Source organism: Anarrhichthys ocellatus, unplaced genomic scaffold (genome assembly GCF_004355925.1).
Source record: "Anarrhichthys ocellatus isolate YVR2014 unplaced genomic scaffold, GSC_Weel_1.0 scaffold20, whole genome shotgun sequence".
In the NCBI taxonomy this organism is placed as follows: domain Eukaryota; kingdom Metazoa; phylum Chordata; class Actinopteri; order Perciformes; family Anarhichadidae; genus Anarrhichthys; species Anarrhichthys ocellatus.
The window spans coordinates 3,148,009-3,166,139 of NW_022280050.1; the positions used below are offsets into that span (position 1 = coordinate 3,148,009).

The 18,131-nt window shown below is 43.3% G+C and overlaps 1 protein-coding gene across 1 annotated transcript in view; it reads left to right on the forward strand.

The window, feature by feature from the left end:
• map2 (microtubule-associated protein 2) overlaps nt 1-18,131 on the forward strand; it is a 67,954-nt gene that overhangs the window by 2,526 nt on the left and 47,297 nt on the right. Inside the window, exon 2 of the mRNA XM_031858737.1 lies at nt 16,721-16,773. The gene's annotated coding sequence lies outside the window, so the exon portion shown is untranslated. The remainder of the gene's footprint in view (nt 1-16,720; nt 16,774-18,131) is intronic.

The window sequence follows — 18,131 nt, forward strand, 5'->3', positions numbered from 1 at the left end:
ATGAAAGAAGAGACAGTGGGAGCTTTGGCAGTAGCACCAACACACACTCATCCCAGCATGTCGGCCAGCTAGCTGCCAATCTCTCCCCCCCTCCCCCCCTCCGCTCTCTGCCTATAGTGAAGCGCTCCAGGTCGTTGGAAGATTAGCCTGTTGGTCAACCTGCTTATGCAGGAGTGAGAAGATGCTCCCGTGCTTTATGCTAACACTCAGGTGTCAACTAGCGGGGGCTGCAACTCACTGTTATTTCCATTTATTGGTTAATCTGCTGATTGTTGTCTTTTATCTTTTTATTTATTAATGATTTGGTCCCCAAAATGTCTAAATCTGAATGAGAATCGCCTTAATTAGCAAAGTACTTTTGCACAAGCAGTTTTCTTGCCTCTTACTTGATGTACTTATACCGGAGAAGAAATAACAGCTGAGAACAAGGACAGCAAAGCTGGATGATTATGTACAGTATATACAGAGACAACTATGTCTATGTAGAGCTTGTGGAATTGATATTGACAGTACCAGATGATATGTACAAAAAGAAAAAAGCTATCTTGTTAAAGGGTTGCTGACAGTGCATGACGCGATGTTTCCTGCCCATTTCCTGATTCTGGAGGTGTTTAAATCCTGTGTGGAAGGCACACTGGCACCATGATTTTCTCTGCAGTCCCGAGTGTCCGTTGCAGTTTGTTCCTGTCCTGTTTGGTGGCTCATCCAAAAAAATGTAAAGGAGTGAAAATGACAATCACAATTTCTCTAAGCCCAAAGAAACATCTTCAAATTGCTTGTTGTTTTTCATTAACAACAGTGCGAAACCCAAAGATGTTCTGTTTAATCGATTATTTGTTATTTTCTTAAAGACGCGTGTACATTCCGTGACATGTGTTGAACATGCTCTGGTGACAGTATTGATTGAAGGCAGCTATTAATTGCTTCGAGTCATCGAGTGACTGCAAACTGCCTTGACTCCAGCGCTGAGATCCAGGATTAACTCGCTTATCTTTGCACTCGAAGTTGACCTGTCCTCTTTTCAAGGGTAGGGACGGTAAATAAAAAAACAAGGTGGAATACAGGGACCATAAACAACTAGCATGTCGTTGATAAAGTGCTTGGCATTGTGCATTAGCTGGCTGTTTATATTCAGTTTTACAGGAGAGGGCAGAGGGCCAAGGATACCTACTGTACATGGCAACAATTTAACGTCTCCACCCGAGATTAGTACAGGCTTTTTGGTCACTCTACAGTATAATAGATCTTAAGAGTGTGTAGTTAAGATTGTGTCTAAAATGCCCGTGTGGTATTGACATCCGTAGGTTTCTTTTTCAATCAGGGCCAGTTACTAAAGGCAAACCATTAGTAGCGTCAGTGTCTGTGTTCTAGGGCTCTTCAGCAGACAGCTTTTTGCAAACTTAGTCAGTTCTTCACAAGCTAGATGGTTCACTAAGGATTTAATTTAAGAAAAGATAAACGTATTCATGGAATCTGTCTCACTTGAAGTGATAATGAAGGTCAGATATGCACTTTTGCCCTTTTTTTGAGAAAGTGGACTAAACTTCTTTTTAAAGTTTCCCCAATCCAGGATTTTCACTGAACAGACGACCTGTCAAATGTCATGTTTTACCTTTTGAGACTCGGGTTTTATGGCCTTTACCATCGTCTCATGTCCATAAAATGAAAATCTCCCCGATTGTTCCATCATCAAAGAAAATAAAAAGTGGTAATCCTAGATCAGCGTTAAAATGCTGATGGACTGCATAATGCTGACCTCAGTTCCGTGTCCTTTAAAGTTCAGTCAGGGAGTGGGGCCATCACACTGACAAGTCGGAGCTAAGTGACTTCCATCTTTGGCTGTGGTTCAGGAGTGCTACGGCTCAGCTGCTGCTGAAGGATATCCACTCGGTCCATTCACAGATCTGTACCTGCTACACAGCACAGTGAAAGTGTGCAGTGCTTACTCAGAAGCTCTGGCTCAAGATGTGGCATGAAATGGGACCGGAGCAGTCTGTACTTGCACATATAGAAGAGGCAAAAGAATCCCCTCGCTGTTTCATGCCAAATCTCATGCAGCAAAGCCTGTTTAGTGTATACTGTTTGCTTGAGAACCTGCAAATATATAGCTTCTCGAGCTAATGTTGTGTTGAAGGGAAAAGATCAGCAAAAAAAAACCCCACTTGTCAGCAGCAAGGTAGCAGGCTGTCAGAGATAACAACAGGCCGGCTGCCATTGCTTAGGGTGTTGGTGGACTCTCCTCCAAAACACAAGAAAACCCTTCAGATTTTGAGGTAGGGCTTGTTTGAGAAGCACCGTCTCCTGCTGGGGTGTCACGTAAAGCAAAGCAGCAAATACATAAATAAATAAATATAAGATACAAGTAGAATTTTGAATGGGGAGTTTATTTCTGGAACCTGGAGTCTGATGTCAGAAGTCTATAGGATGTAGCTGTTTCAATAGAGCCACAGTCTCTGCACCCAACAGCACACGACCAAGCAGATAGAGAGCTCATAGAAAAACGTGTGGGCTGAAGCCAGAAAAACAGAAAGGTGAGTCACAGCTCACCGAACTATTCTCCTCTCCTCTCCTCTCCTCTCCTCTCCTCTCCTGTAGGAAAGGTTTTATGCGTGTGTCTTGGATCTGTTTTTTTGAATAGGGAGAGGGAAGAAGTTTTTTACAGTTTTAATATAATTTACAAACTTATTTTTCATCATTTCTTTTCTAATTGGTTTTCTAGTGTCGGCATTGTATCATGTCACTGCATCCCCAAATAACTGAGTTTTAGCGGAGCATGACAAGGCCTTCGACTGGCTAATCATTGCTGCCATGATCACTGTGAAGTCTGGCCGTGACACAATGCTCTTCAGTTACCACCAACTCTCAGATGACACTAATAATTTCACTGTAACGACATTTGGCTGTTAGCACTATTTGTGAATTGGACTGTTTTTGCAACAAGGCTCATGTATGCACCAAATGTATGAATATTATGCATTTTAAATATGTGCAAATAGTACAGGAGCAAGTAGCTGCAAAAGCTGAGCTCTCTTTTTTGTTAAGTTGAGTGTTTTCCTAAATTTTATTTTAGAAGAGTGTGTTGAAAATCTCAGGAAATTTAATGGAAATTATTCAAAAGTACAACCACCATTTTAATCTTGATAATACAGTAATAACAAATTATTTGAAGTGTAAAACACAAAATCCATTAAATAAAAAATATTGTACTTGTACGTAAGCACATATTTATTGGAAAGCTAATCAAAATGTTCGAAACAATTAAGATGAATGGCCTCTCATTGACAGCTGGACAACCCTTATCCTTAACAATTACAGGCCTGGCACAAGACAGTATAATAGCAAACTGATACAGTATTGGACAAACCCTCCATGCTATTTCTGAATGTGTGAGCAGTGCACATAGTGGGACTCACCTGGCTCATTATCGGAGAGCCAAAACCCCCTGAGATGATCCGAAGACAGCCATCTTCCCACCCAGTGCCCAACAAATTCCCGCCACCCACCACTTCCTCCCACAAGGGGTTTAAAAATGAAACAGATATCAGTCATTTATCACGAATATCCTAGCCTTCCGTACCTTTTCCTCTTTGCATCTCTCCATCGGGAATTCATGCAGGCTTCACAATCTGATAGGAGCCTACAGCCATCAGAGACATCTTGTCAATCAAGGTGCAATAACGTATTGCAGCGCTAAATAGAAAAGAGGTTCGTGCAACATAAGCTTACGTGAATCGCTTTGTCGGGATAAATGCATCTGGCATGCTTTAATATTACTGCCCTGCTCCTCTTAATGGCTTGTCTCGATGGAGCACAGAGGTGGATGGAGGGGGAAAAAAAATCTTTGTTTTTCTTTCTCAACTAAATGAGAAAACGGGCATAGAGCACTCAAGTGAATGGCCCGTTATGACCTTTCCGCCTGCATTAACACGTCTTAGGTAATGGCAATTATGGCAATTATTTTCAGTTATAAATGCACCTAAGATATGTTAAAAATTGTTCACGCCGGGGATAGTCAAAGAGGCATTTTAGTCGCATTAACAACAAAAGGGTTACCCTCCGGATTAACCAGACATGTCAGCGACTTAGCTGTGAAACAAGCAGTGAGGGTACAACATGTATAAAAAGGACAAAACGCTGCATCACCATTTGGCCACAGCGGACATCCGATTCTTGTTTTTCATCGCCCGGCGTGCTGGCTTTTCCCAGTTTACCGCCATATTGCTGGAAGTGTCACCAGACGCTTTTTAGAGTGTGCGATCTGCGGGTTCTGAACTTGTTGGAAATCTGTGGGATTCCGGAGCGTAAAAGCTTACAAGTTAAGAGACGAGAAAAGGAACAAGAATTATTCCCTCATTGTTTTGAAGTGCTGCGTTTCATCTTTTCGGCAGTCGTCTTTTGGGGGAAGCAAGTCGTCTCTCTTTCAGTTATGTCATAAACGCTCATTCCTACGCGCATGCAGACCCACACACAGAGCAGAAGCGGAAGCACACATTAACACATTGGCACACAAAGACACAGACATCTCTAGTCGATTAGAATAATGCCAGATGATGCAACTCTTTAATCTGGTCGTTTCTGAACCCTTTTGAACGCTGCGTGTCATCCTAAGTGTTATTCTACCTTTCTCCTCTTGTCAGACCAGTCCTATCATACAACTTCAGTACGACTGTCACCAAGTCCTACTTAGAGCCGGATCCACACTATGCCAAATTACCACAGAGCTTTATTGTGAGTTATCCACTGTTATCCACTCCAAAGATTATCATAGATCCATTATTGTGTGTGTGTGTGTGTGAGTGTGTGCCTCCTTCTCTAAAGCAACCCGTGGGTTGGCTCTCCAGGGGGAGGTGAAGCAGCTCTCTTCTTGTAGGCTTTAATCTTTGACCATCTGCTCTTGCCAAGCCCTATTTTGATCAGGCCCTTCCTCACACAACATACTGCACCTCGTGTGCTGAGCTACCTGTTCAGTCAAACCATCTAAGCTAGAAGAAAGTTACACGAACCAACCACTGCGGGTAACACGTTGATCTTAAAAGAGGATTGCTTGGCAGAGGAATGAGTTATCGGTTCTAAATGCCCTAAAAAGAAAAGTGGGGGTTGAAAAATTTAACAAGAATTTACATGAATCAACACATCAGAGAAAAATCACATTAGGAATTGGAAGCCACTCTCCTTGAAAATCTCCCCGTCCAAAATGGCAATGAATAAAAGAATAAATAAGGATTAAAGAAGATGTTTTTTTCATTGACACAGAAAGGATACGGCGCTGTAAATAAACAGCTTGTTTTGAGAGACTACTTTTATGAGAAGAGGCAGCATTTCCAGGTCCTAAATGATAATATTTCATATCCAGACATGCAGTATATCAATATCAAATGAAACACTAAGTAAAAGCTAAGGGTACTTTGAATCAAGTGCTATCCATTAATCCATTAATCCATCCGTTAGTTTGGATTAGAGCTTCTAAATGTGTCTAAAGTTTATTTTGCTCACATTTAATACAAAAGAACCTGCACAAAGAGCAGCCCCAACATTAGATAACTGGCATTAAGAGCTAGTTTATATATGATTAAGTGTGAGTTGGAACCTCACTACTGAAGGAAATCACAAGATTACACCAGGGGAACAGAGAATGGGATTACTGTACTGGCAGATCGCACACGCACGCTCACACACACTCACACACACACTTGCCTATTACAGGAAGGCTACGTCTTGGAGGGGAGTTGGTGATCGGGGAAATGGTTGGAAAGAGCTAAGAAGAGAAGTGAAGGCAGTTGCGCGAGATGTTGAAATTAAATCCGCAAAGTCCTTTCTAATTTGATAAAAAATAGTTTGGAACTGCACACATGTTCTGAAATAAAGTTTCAGGAATTAAAATCAGTCTCCCTTGACTTATTTTTACCCGTCTTAAAAAGAGCTCGACTGGATGGAAAGTAAATATCTATCATTTTGTTTTGCTTACTGGTTTAAGTGTTGGCAAATGATTAACGGTTATTCTAAAATATCGTATAAAACTGTGACTTGACCTGCCGTGATCATATGAACCAACGGTGACCGGTCCAGATTGATAGAAGTAGTCAGACCGACACCATTAGCCTCACAACTACTGCTACAATTGTAAATCGAGCCATGTTGCTTTCTCCCAGTGGAAACTCACACTGTCGTCACACGTGCCTCACACGTGCACACACACACTGTCCTCACACACACACACACACACACACACACACACACACACACACACACACAGATTGCTGCTCTTTTACAGTCTCCAATCCATGTGCCTCTTGTCAGCGAGCACGCCTCCTCTTTGATTTACTCATTGCAGTGTTCGGCTGTGTTGCGGCACATGTTCGCTTCTCTTGTTCCCAGCAGCAGGGGCTGTAGGGAAGAGGGGAGGGATCAAGGAATCCACTAGAAGGACTCCTCTGAACCACCTTGAACCGTGGTCATTTCTTACAGGGATCTTACAGGTTCTTACAGGCCTCAGGAATTCAAGATTCTAGATCAGCATGATTATCGTTTCTCCGTTTCATCGTTTCCCTCAATATCTCACATCTGCCGAGCGTTTGTGCTTGCTCAGCCGTTTAATCGACAGCCTCTTTTGTTTCCATGGCAACCTGGCACTGTAGTAATCCAATTGGGGGAGCGGAGATAACGTCAATAGTTATCGATCCCAATAAATGTACACTACATGTCAACGTTCACCCATTCACACACACATGCGTACACTGATGGCCAAACAAGGCGCCACATGCACATCTGCTTCTAATTCTAATCATTCACACAACGACGGTACAGATCTTATGATTTACCTGCTGAGCCACAGTCGGCACAATAGGGACGGTTGTTACATGTACACGGAGAGAATTAATTCTCTGTTAATGGGGTAGAAGTGGGATGGTTACACTGTTTGTCCACCTAATGCCACCATTCTGACCATTTTCATTCATTCTGGGACCATCTGGCCATCCCTTCAGTGTCCAAGCAGCTAGAAAATAACAGGTGTAGGAACTCTGTGACTCCGTAATACGACTGAATGTCGTGGCTTGTTTATTTGATTGATGAACCAATGGACAGTGAGACAAACAGGGAGACAGATGCCTGAGCTGCATCATCAGCTTAGTGATCAGTATCAATTGTTTTGCGAAATCCTCATAAGAGTGTCTATTGTCACGTAGAGCAAACATGAAAACGTATGTTCGTAAACAAGTAATTTAATTGTATATTATGTAATATACATTTTGATCAAATAATACTTATTTTTGTGAGAGGAAAGGCAAACAACACAAATAAGATTAAGATTGTAGTATAATTCAAAGTATGCACATGGAAGACGATGCCAGACAACAAAGAACCACATTAACAAACACAACTGACCTACAGTCACAAACAAACCTGCAGTAGTGTGTCATACTGAATTCAGCGTTTACCTGAATGTCACCGGTCTGTGAGTGTATCATTAGTCGCTATGCTACCTCCTCCTGCTTTCCCCTCGTTTTGTTCATTTCTCTTTTAGCTTAACCCCCATCCCAACGTGTCTCTTCTCCTGGATTTTCTTCTGCGATAATAAATGTGGCGAGAGTGTGAAAGGAGAATTAGAACCGAGGTCAAGTTATTGTATTCACTTGACGGTATTTGTGTTTAGTGATAATTGGATCCTGTTTCATGGTGCAGGGTTAAAGGTGCCGTTATGCTTCAGTGTCTTTGATGACTGCTTATTGATTTTTTCACGTTCCATAGAATGTGTTGGGATGTGTTCAGCCACAAATGCTTCCCATGCTATTTTACCTTCGCCAGTGTAGAATATTGTTCGGTATCTGTCGACAGAGACGACGACACCTTATTTCGGTATAGCCAATCAAATCTTGCGTAAAGCATCGGTGTTCTCTCACAGGCAGAGCAGACAGCAGCCTGCTACGCGACACAAGAGCCACAGACTTTGAACTAAATCAAATTATTTTCTAATTTACAAACATGAACCTGCAACACGTCCTGCACCTTAGCTTGTTGAACGGTCCACCAGACGAACGTTAACAAAGGAAAAGTGCCCCGCTAATGTCAGTTTGCAGGTTCGTCGGCTAATTAGCTGCTCAGCTATAGAACATTAAACAGCATGTGCTTGTTCCTGCAAATATCACTTGATCCAGTTAGATGCTGGTGTGGATCAAAATCACTGCTAACTACATGTTGTCTGCCCATGACGTTTAGATACAGCCCAGGTTTGTTTACTTTGTCTCCCGGTCCCTACTGCTGTCAGTCAAACAGGAGGTTGACACGCCCCTCCAGTCGGCTGAGAACGATTTTTTTCTTTACAAACTGTGCTTATATTGCTAGCGAGCTGTTGATAATACCTGTATAGTCTGCATATTTGCTATTTGTGGTGAATAAACACAGACTGCTGAACAATCCAACAGTCAATATGAAGATTTGCTTTGCGTTCAGTCACAACACACCTTAAGACTGTTTGAGACCGAACCAGAGTCCATTGTCTACAGATTAAAATCACAGTGTGCTTTACAATTACAGTTTAATAATCTATGTTAAGCAGTTCACTACATTGACCAACATATGTTCAGTCATGAGTCATTGTTTCACTTTAACTCTTGGATTATTCGCTAATGTATCCCAAGAGTCCCTACTCAAGTCCCCACTTGTCACCAGCAGCCATTTCCCAAAAAATAAAAATAAAAATCTTTCCCGTGATATGAACCCTCACTTCGGCTGAATCAGCTAATGCTGTTATCAGTTGCCATGGAGACTGACTGAGTTAGGGTGTTGCTGTGGAAACAGAGCGGCTGCTCATCACCACCCACAGCAACCCCCCCCACACACACACACACACTCCCTCGAGCCAACCAGCACCTCACAAACACTATTTACATGCACACACATGCCCATGAAGACACACACAGACACACAAAGCCCAGTAGAGCTGTGAATACAATAGACATTGTGTATTATTCTTTATTTCAACATTGCAGACAGAGACAGTTTTATGTATTTCGGATTCATTGGTCAACATAACTGGATGTATTGTTCCTTTCTTCCCAAATGTCACAGAGCACAGTAGCAGCAGCATTGAAGTGGTGTAATTAGCAGTAGTTTGGGCAAATTATGTTTCCAACATACTGAACGTATACAGTAGATGGAAAATCATAACTGTGTGACAGTGAGCAAGCGTGTACAATAACAGGACCCTGAAACTGTAGCAGCTAAATGGAATCCAGCCGGCGTTCATTTCAGTTATAGTGCTTTTCATACTGTGGCCTGACAAAATGTCTGGCCTGTGAGGAAGGGGGCAGGATGATTGATCCTGCCTCGTTTGCCTCACACAATCTGAGTTGCAAAATGCTCATCCAATTTGTTGATGATATCGACCTCTCATTCGGAAATTATTGATTGTTTACATCCTTTTTTTATATAACTGCACAGCAAAATAATGCAAATAGCTGAGAAGAAGGGATCCTGCATTTTATTCTGACAAACCGACCTATTTCCTGTCCTGCCTGCATGCTTTTTGACACCCCATACAGGTACATGTTGTCGTGTGTTATGCTGGTAAACAGTTACAATGCTCTTCCCAATATTTTTGCATTTCTCACCTATAATATAGTCAATCCTAATTGAAATGACAAACAGTTCATAGTAATATAATGCTGTACATTAATAAATATACTACAAATTATGAAATAAAATGTATTAAAATTACTACTTTGTCATAGTTATAGGATTATAACATAATAACTTTAACATTGAGATGTTAAAAACCTGACCCCACACACTAGGGCTCCACGTAGGGCTTCCTGTCTGCAGTTGTTGACTCAACAGCGGTTATGTTGCTTGCTGTGGCTCTCTGTCTCACTGCTCCCCTGATAGTTCTCTCTGTGATAGTAATATACAAACACGCACTGCCGTAGAGGGCCATAGAACCGGCTTTGAAATGAGTCCCATGTGGTATTTAGCGTAGGATACATTAAACACAATATTGGACTACGTTCAAACATGTCAGCACAGTCTTGATAATGCTTTGGTGCTAACATTATCTTTACAGCAGTATATTGTAGGCCAGAGGACAGAAGGGATATTAAGGCCGTGGTCAAGTTGAACATGTTTTTAGTTGTAGGAAGCACGTGTGTTTTGCATGGTCCTTATGCACGCCTCACTGTATGTTTAACAAAAATACATGCTGACATACTAATTGTATATGTTAAAATGCTGCGATGCACATAGCGTACTAACATGTGTTTTGCCAGGCCCTACCTGAGCACCTGAACTCACCTTGTTTCTCATTGCTCCATAGTTGGATGATTTGCTTTTTTGCATTAAAATAATCTGTCACAGCAGGCTGTGTTCTCACTGCATTTGCCTAAAAAGAAGAGGCCTTGTATCAGCATGATAAAGAAAGACCAAATCAGTTAAGGCATCCACTGCTGAACACAGACGAGGTATTTTACAGTACATCGTTGTGTGTGCTGTACATCAATGTAAAATGTGTCAAGGTGCCATGTTTAAGAGTAGCATTATCCCCAAAACTGAGCCAAACGTATCTATTAGTATTTTGTATTTAAAAAAAATTACATTCAGACATTTGCTGACTCTTTATTGGGCTAACAGTTTCCTTTTAACTCTGCAATATTACACAAGTGGTAAATTGGACATGGACTTGGGGATTCTTGTGCACAGCAAGATGGTTGTCAGTGAACTTATTATCCAGAATAAACTGTCCATTCATAAACATTGCTGCTCTTTAAGACTCCTGCTGATCAAGTTATGAGCTTAAAAAATGAATAACATGAGCACTGATCTGAAGATTGTTCTTTCCACAGTGGCAGTCAACCACCTACACTCGAACAACAGTGAGCAAACCCGAGCATAAGCTCTCCATATGTGTCTGCTAGCGAGCGCTTGTGCATGTGTGTGTGTGTGTGTGTGTGCTTGGACTGCACTATAGGTATGTGTGCACTGGTGGGTCTGTGCCAGATCACAGGCTAGGGAATGTTCATTAGCTTGCTGGTATAGCATAATTGAGTGGTGCTGTTTATATTGCAGCCCACGCTAACCCATAAAGAAGCTGTGAAAACGCTCGCTCTGTTGTAAAGAGCACCGCCATCTGAAGCCGCACAACGTCTGACGCCGACGGGCCGAGCGTTTAATGAGAGAGAAAGTCAAAATGAGGGCGAGATAACAGGAGGGACAGAGAACAAATAGTGGAGAGAGAGAAACATCATTTATTCTTTAATGTGTGTGTAAGGCTTCGTTATTACTTTTACTCTTTTCTTCCACTTTGTTTTTAGACTGAAAATAAATGAAATGCATTGAACAGGAAGAGGAAATCCACTTCCATAATTTGGAGTAAAAAAGGTTGTGTTCAGAGTTTCACTCTCTTTCTCTCCTTTTTAATCCCCCAGTTGATTTCTTTTTCTGTTTCCATTTACGAATGGAAATTAGGGGTTATTTTGGTCGTCTGCTGTGGAAACATTCGTCTAAAAGAGCCACAGTGCTTCAGTCGGATGTTGTATCCCTCTAATACATACGCATTCATACAGTATGTATTGTGGATACAGTATTTGCTCCGATAACATGAGTCATGTAGTGTTTCACTACTATGTAGCAAAAACACACAACTGTTCTTTTGAAAGGTGGTGTGTATTTTACCTTCATAAAGCTGCTTTAAACTGACGATGGCTCTTTGACTGTATCCCTTTTCACGCAATGATTTATATAATTCTTAACGAACCAGAATAATTCTTGTTATTGGATCTCAGGGTTGTGGCTTGAAAAAACGAGTCATTGAAAAAGAATAAAGGACAACATGTTGAACTAGGGCAGTGGATGCTAAATAATGGGTTGTATGCTGACTCGAAACAATACTGGCTCATTATTTTGTATATTATAGTAAAATAAAACAAACTCGTAGTTTCACTTATTAGACATTATTGCACCTTTGTCTTTTTGTGTGTTGTTTTGGAGTAGGCATTACAAACACAGACCATTAAACAGCATCATGTCCATTTCGTCAGAGATAGACCTCTGACCGTTACAGATTTGGCAGTATTTTCATTACATTATGATTAATAACTACACACTGATTACGACACCATCTAATTGAAATAATTAACACATGCTCTTGTTGTACAAACAAAATCATTATAGTGACGGTTAGCAGTCATTTTCAATGTGTGCTAAAGCTGAACAGTTCAGGGCAGCATCTCTCAAACCCCACCCAGCTGAAGAGCGACTTATGTGGGTTCAGAGCCGACCACAGAGACCTGGGAGGACCCAACGAGCTGGCTTCTTGTGCTTCACTTGTCATCGCATAGAAACACACATGCACACATAGAACAGTACCGACAACAAGGCATAAGTATGGCTACAACTCTGGGAATATCCATGCATAAAAGCATGCACAAATCAAATAGTTTTCGACTCTGAGGATTTTAACTATTCAGTGTTGAGCGAATAACTTGACTGGTGTACACTCACGTCATTGTTATGGATGATATGGTGCTTCTCTTTGTCTCCCGGAATTTTTCCCCACCCCAATTACTTGCCTGCTTTCTTTGTCCTGCTGCCTCCTGGGGTGTATATCCTGTTGGCATAAGGAGCTTTAGCTGCTTTTCTAGGAGGGCAGTCTGTTTCTGTTTCACCAAAACACAGGCAGGGACACGACGACTCTTTGTGGAAACCTAGCTAGGACGATTGAGGAAAAGGGGGCTAAAATTGGGCATAATAAACGAACTACTCCTTTTGAGTGCCAATAACACCTGTAGTAGTTATTGAGAGATTTTCTCCCTGCACATAATGCAGAGCACACACCTAGTTTCTCGAGCTGTGGATTCCCTTTTTATTCTGACTCCAGTATTGTTTTTTGTATGTAGATTTGATACCAGCGTTTATCCGAATTCTGAGTTTCCGTACCGATACCAATTGATGACAGAAATTCAATGACAAGAAGTCGCATTTTTTCTTCCGTAAACAAAGTGAACGTTCGACTTTCTCTGTCATCATTCGTCAACATAAGGATAATAATGCCATTTAAAGACAAGGCAAATCTGCTGCTAATTGCCCATGATAATACATTTACGTATTATTTCTCTGGACATTGATGTCCTCTGACGATAGCGGATAATATGATTTCCGAATCTCATTCCAGGAAATTTGGAGACGCAAACATTAACTGGATTAAGTTTTCACATTTCACTGTCTTCTTTCTTTCTTTCTTCTTTTTTTTGATTAAGTTGCTTGAATCTAATCGCATCACATTTCCCTTCGATGAATAAACCTGTCCCAGGTAGAAGATCATTTTATGAGTCAAAATAGCCTGCTGTTTCTTCGTGGTTGAAAAATACCAACACATGCTTGTTTTAGGAGGAGAAGGTTGACGAGTCGGCCGTGATCGGTGAGATGTCACAACCTGATTGGAGGCGGGTCCAGCGCACTTTGTCCCAAGATGGTCCATCTTGGTCCATCGTGACTCTGCAAAATTTGGTAATGGTAATGGAACCACAGATCAGAGCTGCAGAGCTCCAAAAATATCTTGTTCCTGCTTGTGTCACAACATGACTGCCGATCCAATGCCGTCTGGTTGTGACCATTCACCCATTTGGCACTCCCTGCTGAAAAAAATCAAACTTATTGCACAGCAGATGTCATTGTTCTGACAATCATGAGCTGTGTCATTTGCGGAATCCAGCACCCTCCTGCAAAACACCATTTGATCTGATAAAGAATAGTTCTTGTTAATAACAGCAGGGCAGGCAGGAAGCTGAGCAGGACAACCCACTGAGGTCTTGTATGAAGTTTCCATTCATCAGCAGTGAACTGCAAAGGGCAACCAAGTTAGAATATTCACCTGTATGTTTGCTATAAGCCGTTCTGTCTCATGAAGAGCATGGAGTGTTGCACTGGTTCATATACCAATCACAGTTCTTTGCAATGGCAACGCTACACACCCAAAGCTCCCCCCTGCTGGTCCTAATTGGGGAAAAATGTGTTCAGACTGAAAAACAAAGTGCTGTACTTGTGTGGGCTTGTGGCTACAGAGAAGCTTATGCCAAAAGGTGTCGGACAGGAGCTTTCAACAGACTATCGAAGCTTTAGGAGGACAAATCCTGATTCTGTCCTGGTCTTGGAAGAGTAGACAAGCTTTTTACCTCCACAGATATAATTGGGTGCTGGAAAGGAGGCTCTGACCGCTTGTCGAACCTCGGTTTCAAGAGGAGCAGTGCGGATTCCGTCCCGGCCGTGGAACAGTGGACCAGCTCTTTACCCTCGCAAGACTACTGGAGGGGTTCTGGGAGTTTGCCCAACCAGTCTACATGTGCTTTGTGGACTTGGAGAAGGCTTTCGACTGGGTCCCTCGGGGGTTCTTGTGGGGGGTGCTGCGGGAGTATGGGGTGCCGGACCCATTACATCCGGCGATCCGGTCTCTGTACGACTGCAGTAGGAGCTGTGTCCGCATTCTCGGTAATAAGTCAGACACATTCCCGGTGGGTGTTGGCCTCCGCCAGGGCTGCCCTTTGTCACCGGTCCTGTTCGTGACTTTCATGGACAGGATATCTAGGTGCAGCCTCGGGGCGGAGAACGTCAGGTTCGGGGGTCTCGGGATCGCCTCTCTGCTGTTTGCAGATGATGTGGTCCTGTTAGCCTCCTCGGATCATGACCTCCAGCATTCACTGGGGCGGTTTGCAGCCGAGTGTGAAGCGGCGGGGATGAGCGTTAGCACCTTCAAATCTGAGGCCATGGTTCTCTGCCGGAAACCGGTGGATTGCTCCCTCCAGGTGGGGACGGAGTGCCTACCTCAAGCGGAGTTTAAGTATCTCGGGGTCTTGTTCACAAGTGAGGGTAAGATGGAGCGGGAGATCGACAGACGGATCGGTGCAGCTGCAGCAGTAAAGCAGGCGCTGCACCGGACCGTCTTGGTGAAGAGGGAGCTGAGCCAGAAGGCAAAGCTCTCAATTTACCACTTGGTCTACGTTCCTACCCTTACCTATGGTCAAGAGCTTTGGGTCGTGACCGAAAGGACAAGGTTGCGGCTACAAGCGGCCGAAATGAGCTTCCTCCATAGGGTGGCCGGGAGCTTGGAGTCGAGCCGCTACTCCTTCGCGTCGAAAGGAGTCAGCTGAGGTGGTTCGGGCATCTAATTAGGATGCCTCCAGGACGCCTCCCACTGGAGGTTTTCCAGGCACGTCCAACTGGGAAGAGACCACGGGGAAGACCCAGAACACGCTGGAGAGATGACATCTCCCAGCTGGCCTGGGAATGCCTCGGGATCCCCCAAAATGAGCTGGAACATGTTGCCGGTGAGAGGGAGGTCTGGGTCAGCCTGCTTGGCCTGCTGCCACCGCGACCCGACCCCGGATAAGCGGAGGAAAATGGATGGATGGATGGATATAATTGGGAGTTCATAAGGGAATTAAAAAAATTCTGTGCTTTGTGCTAAAAGCTGAGGTTTTCCTGATGGAGGTGGAGGTGTAAAGAACACAGCACCTGTTCTAGGTCTACCACATTTAAGGGCTTTAGATATGAATTGTGCCTCCTTTTTCTGCTGTCTTATATGCCTAGACAGAATATCTGGGCATAGCAGGGTCCAGAACAGATTTAAGGATGGCATCTCCACCAATTATACACAATGACATCCTTCTATACGTATTGGTCATTGATATCTGATGTGCTCTGGGTGACCCAAGGAGGAGGATCATTGTTACAGACATTTTATATCCGTGGCTGTTGCCTCACACTAAAGTACTTTATAATAACAGCTTGCATGTCAAGTTTCACATGTTAGTGCCCTAGACCTTGGTACTGATGCTGCTACTCCACAATGAGTTTGGTCATATGTTGGCCCCTCGTAACAATTCCCCCGAGGTGTTTAGGTAGATACAGGATATGTGAGAGGGACTCCATGTCTCAGCTTTCCCTGGAGTGCGGCTATCTTACCCAAACCCTCAGGATTAAGTAACAGAAAATCACTTTCTTGTCCAAATTGATCGTATGACAGGACGGAGTATTGGAAATGTCTGCTGCTCTTTTGACATGGATGATTAATGTAGTCTATTAGTCCAGTGCCATTCACATTGACAGGAACTCATTGCCCTCTTGCTGAGATACCCACAGTGGCCCACAGTGTCTACATGCATCAGGATGTTCAAACTGTGGCTGTTGGACTAGCGCCAACTTGGTGTGCGTCTGTTCCTGTATCTGTTAAATGGAGCTTCGTGGTGCGTCCTTTGTGGATGCTGTCGAATGAACATGTGGCCTCAGCAAGCACACACATGCGCAGACACACACACACATGTGCACTGATGAGCTCTCCCTTTTCTTGCTGTCACTTTATCTCCTCCTCTGTCTCTTCAGTGGACTCTGCTGTTCCCAGCTGGGTGATAGCGCAGGGCTTCCTTTAGATCCGCAACTGATTGGAACCACTCTCAGTCACACTCTCCCACCTCGGCCGCTTCTTACTACTACCTCTGCCTTTTCCCCATCCCTTCCATCTGTCTCAAAGATATACTGACTGTGTGTATTTGTATTTGTGTGTGTGCGTTAACCAAGGTGTCACCTGCCACTGCACTCCCAAAGTACTGGCAGCCAAATCTAATCTCTCTCTCTCTCTCTCTCTCTCTCTCTCTCTCTCTCTCTCTCTCTCTCTCTCTCTCTCTCTCTCTCCATCCCCCTCACTACTGTTCTTTCCCCTTATCCTCTCTCACCCTTACAGGTCTCGGATGTTAACCTTTCTTCTGAGCGGCGGAAAACATCCCATCTAGCCAGGTGAGTCTCTCAATGTCTCCCCCCCCTCTCTCTTTGTTTTGTCATCTCACCCTCTGTCTCTCTCTCCGTCTCCCTCTCTCTCTCTCTCTTTCCTGCATTATGCCTTGGGTGCTGCTGCAAAGATGCTGCGTCACCGTGCCACTTCCATATAGACACAATTGTAATATTAGTGCAGGACAGATACAACAGATGCATCTCTCTTTTGTCCCATATGCTTCTCTGTCTATCTCTCACCTTGTCATGCTGGGGAACCGTGTGTGTAACTGAATTAGCTTTATGTTTTTGCATGTTTGTATTAATCATCCAAGACCCCAAGCATATGCATTTCTGTCTGACATGGGTTCAGTCATTTTTGTTACATGAAAACAACAGGCTTAATAGTTGTTTGTGTGCGCGTGTGTGTGTGAGTGTGTGAGTGTGTGTGTGTGTGTGTAGACATGTCTAGACACTCCCAGACAGTCATTCCATTGGGTAGATTCACTCTCACTTGGTTCAGGTGAAGAGCGGAAAGCCACAATAACCCCACTAAACGAGACAGTGTAGTTTCATTCTGTTTGTCCAAATGGATTTCTGGTGTCGAGTCGAATCATCTCTCTGCCGGAATTGGAAGTGTCAAATAAAAAGTGTTCAGTACAAATTGTCCAGCACCCCATCCCGAGAAAGATGGACTCACCAACCTCAGATTTGTTTTGCCCTTTGATCCCTTTAGTTAAAGCAGCACAATCAGGCTGGTGAATAATGGGCATGTGTAGTTTACAAATATTACCTCAGCTATGTAAGGCTGCCATAATCTTAAATGAACATCATGTAGGAGTTAATGGCATTCATCCAGCCATGTGGTTGCAGATTGCAACCAATTGAATACTATGTATTGTATATATTATGTATAATGTAGTATAATACTATGTAACGTGAGGCGACACTTGCAGAATTGTGGTAACGCTGTTCAGCTCGCTCAGCTGCCATCCTTATCATAATAATACTACTTTAACAGCAACGGAGGACAGACTGGTGGTACTACGGTTTTGCAATCAGCGGCACACGTGACCGCAGTTTCACAAGCGTATTGGAGAACTACGGTGGCCTTTAGGTTACATTAAATATGAAAGGCTCTCTCTGGAGCTAGTGTTTGTCTGTTCCGGGCTACTGTAGAAACATGGCGGTGCAACGCGTGAAGATAAGTCGCTCCCTATGTCGATATGAAAGGCTCATTCAAAGCTAACAAAAACACTTAAATTCTGAGTCCCGAGGGATTATACACTCTCTGACCAGCATGCAATAGAGGAGCGACAACTGCAAATGTATGTCTGGTGTAGCAAACCACATCACAGTTTTCTTAGTTGGCCTGCTGGGTGTGA